At 36.8% G+C, this 10,388-nt stretch overlaps 1 pseudogene; it reads left to right on the plus strand.

Moving 5' to 3' along the window:
• The first annotated feature begins 1,821 nt into the window (after positions 1-1,821).
• Positions 1,822-2,693, plus strand: LOC119244366 (cofilin-1-like; annotated as a pseudogene).
• The last annotated feature ends 7,695 nt before the right edge of the window (positions 2,694-10,388 follow it).

Genomic DNA, 10,388 nt, shown 5'->3' on the forward strand with positions numbered 1-10,388 from the left:
GACATACATATTTCAATGGTAAGTTTAAAATATTTCACCAAACTAGTCCAAATATTAGCTAATATATTTTCCAGGGATATTTTCTATTAAATAATATGTTTCTTGAGATATAATAATTAGGAAAGGTCAAGAAGTTTCTCTTTAAAACTCAGATATTTTCAGTAAATCAAATATTATAATAGCATTTAATACTGTCAGTCATGCCAGGGGTAGTCTTTCATTTCCAATCACCTAAATACTATTATTAATTACAAAGCAAAATTTGATTACTAAGATTCAGATATTCTGAAAAAGCCATCTCCTGGATAAATCATATGGGTTTTAATTTTTATTTATAATTTATATCCTGATAATGCAAGGATGACAATAACAGAGCAAAATTGATTACACTGATAAAGAATTGTTGATATGTGGAAAACAGTCTGGATTTTGACAACTTCTAGAGTAGGGATTTTTAAGATTCTGGTATTATATATGTTCCTTTACAGATAATTTGAGCACATTTATATTTGGCATATGGACTTTTATCTTTGTTTCTTTGTTTTACAAGCTGGCAATAGATGCCTGTGAGGAAAAAAGAAAATATATATAAAGTTATAAATTATGGCCCCATATTGAAATAAATTAGTCACATAGAATACAAATTATTTTAATCCAGCATAAGGAATACTTCATAAAAGTGTGCAGAAATTATCAAATCATTGCAATGTCTAATAACTACTGATAACACACATTTTAGTTCAAAATCAATCACCTTATGAACATTAACATCTAGTTCAATATCAATCACCTCCACTATAGTAACTAGAGAATGAAAGAGTAGAAGACACAGGCTCCTTTTGTGAACAAATTTATAGGAAAACCCCAAAACAATGGAGATATCAAACACACTAGAAGAAACTGAAGTTTCTGACATCTATAACTACAGCCATAATAGCATAACCCCTAAACAAATAAATATAAACTTCACACAAAAATCTATTATCTCAGATCATATTGTTCAATATATTTTTTAATAAAAAAAAGCTACAAGGCACGCTTCAGGCAGGGAAAAATAATGTGGAGTGACAATTATCAAAATGATAGTTATGGGAGAGATTAGGCATTATCAGACAAGAAATTGCAAATAACTGGGGTGAATGAAACACAGTTCTTACAGGAAAAGTGGGAAGCATGCAAGAACATGAGTAAAGTAAGCAAAGATCAAAATGCTAAGACTCAAAAGTTAATGCTTAACTTTGGAAACAACCCAAATGCCCAAAAATAGATGACTGTATCAAGAAGATGTGGGACATATACACCATGGAATATTACTCAGCATTCAAAAAAGTTAAACACATGCAATTTGCAGCAACGTGGATGGAGCTGGAAGGGATCATGCTCAGCGAAATAAGCCAGAAAGAAAAAGAAAAATACCGAATGGTCTCACTCATAGCAGGAATCTAGAAAACTTAAATAAGGGACCAGGAAAAAGAATAACTTTAAGAAAGACAATATCAAAATCAACAACTAGGAACCAGAGACACTCTATGGGGGGTGGGGGGCGGGGAAAGGAGGGATTGGGGTCAAAATAAAGGGGTTGTAATTGTATGGGGAATATAAAAATACAATTTAAATTAAAAAAAAATCTGAAAAAAAAAGTTAATGCTTAAAAAAAAAAAAGAGGAAAAAGCACCTGCTGAGAATAAACAGATCTCAATAAACAAGAATAACCATGAGGAGAAAAAAAAACAACAACAACAACAAACAAACAAAAGCAAAAAAAAAAAAAAAGGTTCAGTCAGATTCGGGTACCAGCTAGAAGCTCCAGTCTATTCTGGCTCTCCCTGCGCCCTCCATTTCGCTTCCGGAAACATGGCTTCCGGTGTGGCTGACCCTGATGGCGTCATCAAAGTGTTAAATGACTTGAAGGGCCACAAATTCAACAACCAGAGGAGGTGAAGAAGCACAAGGAGGCGGTGATCTTCGTCATCCTGGAGCCGGGCAAGGAAATCCTGGTGATGTAGGCAGGGCCGCAGGCAAGCAACCCCTCCGCCACCTTTGTCAAGATGCTGCCGACCAGGGCTGCCTTCGCGCCCTCCATGACGCAACCTGTGAGAACAAGGAGGAGGACCTGGTGTTCATCTTCTGGGCCCCAGCGTGTGCTCCTCTTCAAGGCAAAAAACCTATGCCAGTTCCTAGGACGCCTTCAAGAGGAACTTGACAGAAATCGAGCATGAATTACTTGCCAGCTACCCTGGCAGGAAAGCCCTGGGGGCCAAGCCTGCAGGAGTTCCCTTCAGCTCCCTGCCTGGAGCATTTGACAGCCCCAGACCTGCCCACAGGGGGTTGCAGGCTTCCCCCTTCCTGCCAGACTGGAGGGGCTGGGAGAGACCCCAACAGGGGGAAGACCGTTCCTTCACCAGCTGCCCAAAACACCTCCCGACCACCCCGGATCCCCAGCCCCGGACCTCCCTCCCTCCATCCTTGAGGAACCCAGCCTTCCCCAAACACTCTTGATCAACTGATTGATTCTTCTTGGGCCAAAGTCGACGAAGTCTCCCCATCCCTGCCACCAGGGATCCCAGTTGGAGGGGACTGTAATTTTTAAGGACACTGCAACTCCCTACCTGCTTGTTCCCTTTCCTGTCCTGCCAACTTCTGACGCAGTAATGACTCTGCGCTGGTCTGTTAAAAAATAAACACTGTGAGAGACTTGAAGAATGCCTTTGATGTGTTCATCAATGGAGTAGGCAAGAGTAAAGAATCAGTGAATTTGAAGATATGCCAACAGAAATTTCTCCAGCTGAATGCAATAAGAAAATAGAATTTTAAAGCCATAATAACATGCCCAAATCTTTCAGAATTTATATATATATATATATATATATATATATATGCATATTGGGAATATCAGTATAGGTAGGAGAGGGGCAGAAGAAATATCTGAAGTAATAATGGCAGGTATTTTTTCAAAATTAATGATGGACACTGAAAAAAAAGATGCAGGAAGCTCAGAGAACATGGAGAATAAGTAGCTACAGCTAGGCACATTATCTTTAAACTGTCAAAACGAAAGAAAAAAATTTGAAAGAGTCATAGAAGACAAAATAAAGAGACAAAAATAAGAAATACATTGTACTTCACTTTAAAAATCATACTAGCAAGACCAGTGAGGCTTGAGATACTAAAATGTTGAAATTAAAAGTCTATCAACCTACAATTCTGTATCTAATGAGATTATCTTTCAAAAGTGGAGAGGAAAATGACAGAGTAGACAACTCTAGGATCCTCTCCTACAGAAAAACTGAAGGAAAAAAAAGAGCTAAAATGGTCTCAGAATTCTATAAAATAGTCAAATCCAGCAGATGCTGAATCAAGAAAAAGGTGAGTTAAAAATATAGAAAATCTTTCTAATGTTTTACCTGCCCCGTCCCCTTCTCTACCTTCTTAGAGTGGGATTCTGGCTCCTGGTTCTGAAGGAAGCATGACAGGTCTTAGTTCCATGACTTCTTTTATTTACTGTTGCTGTGGGTTTATTTTGCTCTTCTATCTAGTTTACTTAACTAGGAGCTAAGATTATAATTTAAAAAATTTCTTGATACTTACACGTTGACCCAAAGATTACTTACAATTGTGTTATTTCATTTCCAAAGGCTTATAAACTAGATCTTTCTTGTTATTTTTCAGTTACGGACTTACAGTTTGATTCCATTTTATTTAGATAACTGACTTTATATTACTTAATTTGTTGAGATTAACTTTATGGCTGAGGATGGTCTGTGTTGGTAAATATTCCAAGAAAACTTGAAAAGAATGATTGTTTTGTGTTGTTGATTGTTTCATAAATTTTATTATACCTTGTTGACTGATGTTTAGTTCCCCTATCTCTTTGCTGATTTTTAGTCTAGTAATTCTATCAAGTGTTGGAAGTAGAAGTTGAAGGCCCTGACTATAATTTTGGATTTTCTCTTCTCAGTTCTGTCAGGTTTTTGTCCCATGTTTGTGTCCTGTGTGTTTGGTGCACACACATAGGATTAGTCTTCTTATTGGATGAATTTATTATCATTATACAGTGTCCCTCTTTCGCTTGTGGTTTCCTTTACTCTGAATGTACTGTATCTTTATAATATAGTCCTCTTTTAAAATAGCAGTGTTTGAATATATTTTACTTCCTTTTATTTCCAACCTACTTATGTCATGTTGAGATGAGTTTTTTAGGAACAACATATAATTGAAGCTTGTGTTTTAAAATCCCCTCTTTCCATCTCTTTTTTATACTGATGTATATTTCACATAACATAAAATTAACCATGTTTAAAGTGTGTACTTATTAATACTCAGTGTGGTGCAACAGCAGTTCTGCCTGGTTCGTAAACATTTTTAGCACTCCAAAAGGGGCCCCTGTACCCATTAAACAGTCAATTCCAATTCCAATTCCCCAATCTCTGGACATCACTAATCTGTCTTGTGTCTCAGTGGGCTCACCTTTTCTAGATATTGCATGTAAATTGAATTATACAGTAAGTGGCCTTTGTACATCAGTAATTTAGTGTTCTTGAGACTTATTCATGTTGTAGTATGTATCAGTATTTTCTTTGTATGTTTCAACAATATTCTGTTTAATGGCTACAGGACAATTTGCCTATCCATTATCAGTTGATAGGCATTTGAACTGTTTGCACCTATTGGCTGTTGTGCATACTTCTGTTACGAACCAGATGTGTAAGACTTTGAACACTTCTCTTTCTCTCTCTCTTTCTCTCTCTCTGTCTCTCTCAAACTTTTTGCTGGGTGATATAGTAATTCTATGTTTACTTTATTGAGAAACTGCCAAAATATTTTTCACAGTGGCTGCAACAATGGAGGTGAGTGTTCCAATTTCTTCACATCTTCACAAAACTTTTTACTTTCTATTTTTTAAGTTATAGCCATTTAATGAGTGGAAGTGGGCATCATGTGATGTTGATTTGCTAAATGCTAATGACTGATGATGTTGAACATCATACTGAATATGCTAGAAAGAAAGAGGTTGGTGAAACAGATATATGGGGCAGTGTGTACATTTTTCATTTCCTTTTCTGACCTAATTGCATTAGTAATATCCTGTATGATATTGAAGAGTAATGGTGGAGAGGAGATAGCCGTGCCTTAACCTGATCTTAATGGGAGAACATCGAATTTTTCATCTAGTGTGATGTTAGTGGTAGGTTTTTTTCTATGTTCTTTATCAAGTTGAGGAAGTTTCCTCCTGAGTTTTTTGAAGGTTTTGGGAGTTGGTTTTGGCAGATTTCCTGCATTTATTTATCATGTGATCTTATTATTTATCATGTGATCTTTTTCTTCCCCCCACAACTATCCCTTGACCCTATCCTCAACCCCCTCTCTCAGAAACGTCACTTCATTTATTAATATTCACTCATTTTTATAAGTATTCTACTTTGTCAAAATGTCTACTACATAAATATAAAATTTTTTTTCATTGTCTTGCTTTATTACCCATAACTTCTTCAAACACCTTTCATTTTGCTGTAAATGACAGCATTTCATTTTTCTTTATAACTGAATAGTATTCTATATTGTGGATCTAAAATGCAAGTTCTAGAACCAGGTCTAGGTCTGAGGTCCAGGTTATAGGTCCAAGTCCAATATCACTGTCTAGAGATGAGGTGCAGAACAATTTGCAGTGTGAAGGTTAATTTTATCGCTTTGGTCCATGTGTCTATCACTGGGCATTTAGGCTGCTTCCATATCCTAACTATTGTAATTAGTGCTGCAATTAACATTTTAGAGTACATAGTCATGGAACATATTACTAGTATTTTCTCCTATACATTTTATTATTGAAGGTCTTATATAGAGAGATCTTTAATTCACCTGATATTTATTGTTGTGCATGAGGTTAGAGAGTGATCCAGATTCACTCTTTTACATGTGAGCTTCCAGTTTTCATCACCATTTATTAAAGAGGCTCTTCTATCCCCATGTATGGTCATGACTGCTTTAACATAAGTATTGATGTGTACATAGGTTTATTTCTGGGCATTCAATTCTGTTCTATTAATCTACATGTCTATTTTTATACCAGTACCATACTGTTTTTAGTACTGTTTCTTTGTAGAATAGTTTATAGTCAGACACTATGATGTCTCCATTTTTCTCCTTGTCAGGATTGCTCATACTATTCAAAGGCCTTTTATGGTTGCATATAAATTTATATGCATGTGTGTCATCTGGCAACAGTGATTATTTCACTTCTTTTGACTTCTTTCAGTGTTTTTTCCCTCCAGAATTTGACAGTTTTTATAGGTTGTAGTAGGAGTAAGTTTTCAGTCTGCTGCCTTTGCACCAGGTGGGTGGAGAATTTGTACCTTCAAGGAATATTAGGTAAAAGGAACTGGGACATTAGGGTCCAAAGGGTCCCCTTCAGTGAGCATCAGGGACTCAAGCTCCCTGCTGTGCTGTGGGGACCAAATTTGTGTGGTTAAGATCCACAGTGATCCCCTTTTCTGGGCCAGCTCAACCTGAAAATCTGGTATAGATTCAGGCCAGCCTCAACTACTTGGCTATTTCTTCAGCACTAATTTCACTGACCTTGCATGGATTGTAGCTAAGAGAGGATCACTACTTGGGCTTTGTCCTCTTTGCTGTTCTAGGCAGAGCCTTATTATTGGGCACTTGCTCCTGTTGTTAAGATCCAGGTGTTTAATCTCTAGTTAGTGAAAGTGTTCAATTGCTGCCTTGACTTTGACCCTGGCCCTGGGTGGGAGCAGCAGGTATTTATAATGTCACAGCCTCAGGCTGCAAATAATAGCTTCATCTATGAGGTGTCACAGGTGATCTGACATGGCTCTTCCCAAGTTTGGGCTCCAATTATTCTGTATTGTGGGTGTCAGGTTCAAGCTAGTTATCACTCTATACTGCTGCTCCTATAATTCTCCAATATGGCATTTTCTGTCCTGGACAGTAACTTTGTGCACCCCCTTCTTAAGTGCAATGCTAGGTCTCCAAAGTCCCTCAAGTACCCCTAAGACAGCAGTTGTGGGGAATGGGTTCCATGTGGCAGCCACCCCTCTCTCTTGTGGGAGGTACTGCCCTGGAGCACTGCAGATTGCAATTAGTTTTTCCTACGCCTTTCAACCAGACCATTGCTCTTGTACAATTTAGTTATGTTTGCATTTCTGGGATTATTAACTTTATTCTGAAGCAATTTAGTTGTGACTATATGGAAGAGGCAAACCCAAGCATCTTCCCTCTGTACTATCTTGCCAGACTCCTTCTGTGTCTGTTGATGATAGAATATGTTAATTTATTTTCAATGTTGAACCAGCCTTGCATATGTAGAATAAATCCCACATGGTTGTGACGTATACGTCTTTTTAACACATTGATATTTCACTTTTTTTTTAAATATAAATCATTCTATTATGCCATCACTTTTTTTTAAAGATTTATTTATTTATTTAGATAAGCACTGGGTACAGTCAGAAGTGCAGGAGGGTGAGGGAATTCATCAGAGCCAGAGCGGGGAGCAGAACAGGCAGACTGATGAAATACACTGCTGAGGGGAGCAGCAGGCGTGGCAGGAGAGGTCTGCGCGTCATGTGGACCCTCACCAGCAGCTGGGGATGGAACCGGCACTGCAGAGGCTGCGGGCAGCTTCGCAGCCCAGTGCTCAACCGCTGCGCCACCAGGGGAACCACGATATTTCACTTTTTAATACATTGTATATCTGCTACAGCAGCAGATATACACATATGTATTATAAGCTTATTGGCTTGGGTTTTGTCTGGAATTTTTAAATTGTTCTTTCAATGGGGTAGTTTTTTTAACCATCTTTTTCATGGTAACTGTAATTTTCAAAGAATACACTTTTGAGAAATATGTCTGAGATGTGGCCTTATTCCTATACTGCCTCTTTTCCAAAACACTGATTACAGTCATCTGATTTTGTAAACATTGATTAGTATCTTTGTGTTGAGCACAATGTATGAATTGAGAGAGTTTCAAATTCATCTTATTTTCATTAAACAGGAAGAGAATTTGTTTGATACAAATGTATGCACCTGAGCATTTTTCTCATATAAAGTTTACAAACATGTCAGGTTTTTTTTTTTTTTTTCTGATGGCCAAAAAGAGTTTCTCTAATGAAAAGGGTGTGTGATTCTGGGGTAAAGGCATCTTGGGATTTGTGTGTGTGTGTGTGTGCACATGTACTTCTTTCTTCATTCAGATTTCTATTTCAATAAGAACATAATTTAAAGAAAAATGTATGATACTTGGATCGTGTCGGATTATAGGATTATACTCTTTAATATTTGGTTCTCTTTAATATTATTAACATTTGATTATACTCTTTAATATTTTATTTTATGCTATCTTGAAATAAAGATGAACTTTGAGAACTTACATCTACATTTACACAAGCATTCCAAGATACATTTTAATTTTACTCTGACAGAAAGTAAATTTGAGTTTATTGCTTTTTGAATTTAATTGTCATTATTAAGCCTATGAAAATATTTAGAATTGGCAGGTATTAGAATGAAAGTTGCCAAAAGAAAGAAAGAACAAGAAAATCTTGGAGAATAGGCAGATGTTGGAAACAGGGAATAAAAAGAGAAGACAGAAATCCTGCAGTCAGCATTTGTTAGGTGGGTTAAAGAAGGGAACATGAAATTTTGGTTAATCAATATATGTCATAGGTGGAAATAAGGCGGGGCAAGAAGGGAAATTTTTAAGAATTAGAGCATTTTACAAGGAAGAAGACAAAAGAGAGACTAGTGGAGAATGGCGTATATGAGAAGATTAGAGGGGTGAAAAGTGGGGAGAAAGTTATGGAGAATTTGCTAGCATGAAGAGGAAAAGGAAAGATAAAATCTTTTTTTAAACAATAAAATGACAGAAGGGTTATAAGTACAGAAGAAATAGGGGGAAAATTGGAGATGACATTGGGAAGATGGAGGGAGAAGTTCTTGGAGAATTGGCATGCTTAAGAAAAGGGATATAGGGCCTCCCCGGTGGTGCAGCGGGTTGAGCGCCGCGCTGTGAAGCTGTTCACAGCCTCTGCAGCGTGGGTTCGATTCCTGGCCAGCCAGGGAGATTCTCACATGGTGAAGCAGACCTCTCCTGCCTTCCCCGCTCCTCCCCTCAGCAGTGTCTTCAGTCTGTCTGCCTGTTCTGCTCCCCGCTCTGTCTCTGGTGAATTCTCTCACCCTCCCACACCTCTGACTGTACCCCAGTTCTTGTATAAATAAATCTTTTAAAAAAAAGAAGAGTTAGAGGTGGAGAAAAACAGTCATAGTCATGGAGAATTGGAAGTCATCAAACATAGTGTGGTAGAGAAGAAAAAGAAAGTACGAGGAAGAAAGTAAAAATTGGGGGAAAGCACAAGTACAAGAAGGGAAAAGAAGTGTAATGTAAGAGAATATAAGAAATGTAATATAAGGAAATGTAAAAGAAAATGAAGACTTGGCAGATGTCAGAGGTGGAATTAAGATTGGAAAACAGGAGACTATCCAAATACACATCCAGTTCTAATTGTGGACCCAAGGTCAAGATGCAAGGCAAGTCCAGATCCAAGGTCCAGGTCCTTATCTAAAGGTCTATTTTATCTTTTTTTTTTTTTTTTAAAAAAAAGCTCTGTTTCATTGATCTTTTGAATTGTCTTTTTGATCTTTATTTTCTTTTTTTGTAATTTCATCTTTCCTTCTACTGACTTTTGGTCCCATGTTTTTCTATTTTTTTTCTCTTTTAACTTTAAGTTTAAGCTTAATTTTTTTTTTTTTGCTAAGTTTTCTTTCATCTTACTGCTGCTTTTACTGCTCTCATAGTTTCTGATAAGTCATGTCTTCATTTTTATTTGTCTCCAGATATATTTTTATTTCTTCTTTGATCTCCCCATTGACCCAATAGTTGATCAGCAACATGTTGCTTAGTTCCCACGTATTTGTAGTTTTCCCCTTTGGGTTGATTTCTGGTTTCTCATAATAACTACTTAAGATTAAAGTTGAAGTTGTTCATTTGAAACCTTCTTTTCAAACAGATGCTCAGCTTAGAAATTTGTCCCTAATCATTGTTCTGGTGACATCCAGTAAATTTTTATATGTTGTGTTTTCGTCTTCATTTGTTGCAAAATTCATTTCCTTTTGACTCTTTTGTTTGGTAATTAATTTAAAATATCTGATTTCTTAGAGATTTTTCTATTATCACCTTCCTACTGAGAACAAACTTTATATGATTTGAGTACTATTTCTTATTACTGTAGCAAGTCACATATTGAAAAAGTAAACCATATTATAGTACACAATTGAGTGGTATTTAGTACACAAATAATGGTACTAATAATGGTACTAATGGTATTTCTATTAGTTTACAGAACTGTTATCCTGTATTTGTGTGTGTTGTAC

This window comes from Talpa occidentalis, unplaced genomic scaffold, assembly GCF_014898055.3.
Source record: "Talpa occidentalis isolate TD23 unplaced genomic scaffold, MPIMG_talOcc4v2.1 talOcc4.14, whole genome shotgun sequence".
Taxonomy (NCBI): domain Eukaryota; kingdom Metazoa; phylum Chordata; class Mammalia; order Eulipotyphla; family Talpidae; genus Talpa; species Talpa occidentalis.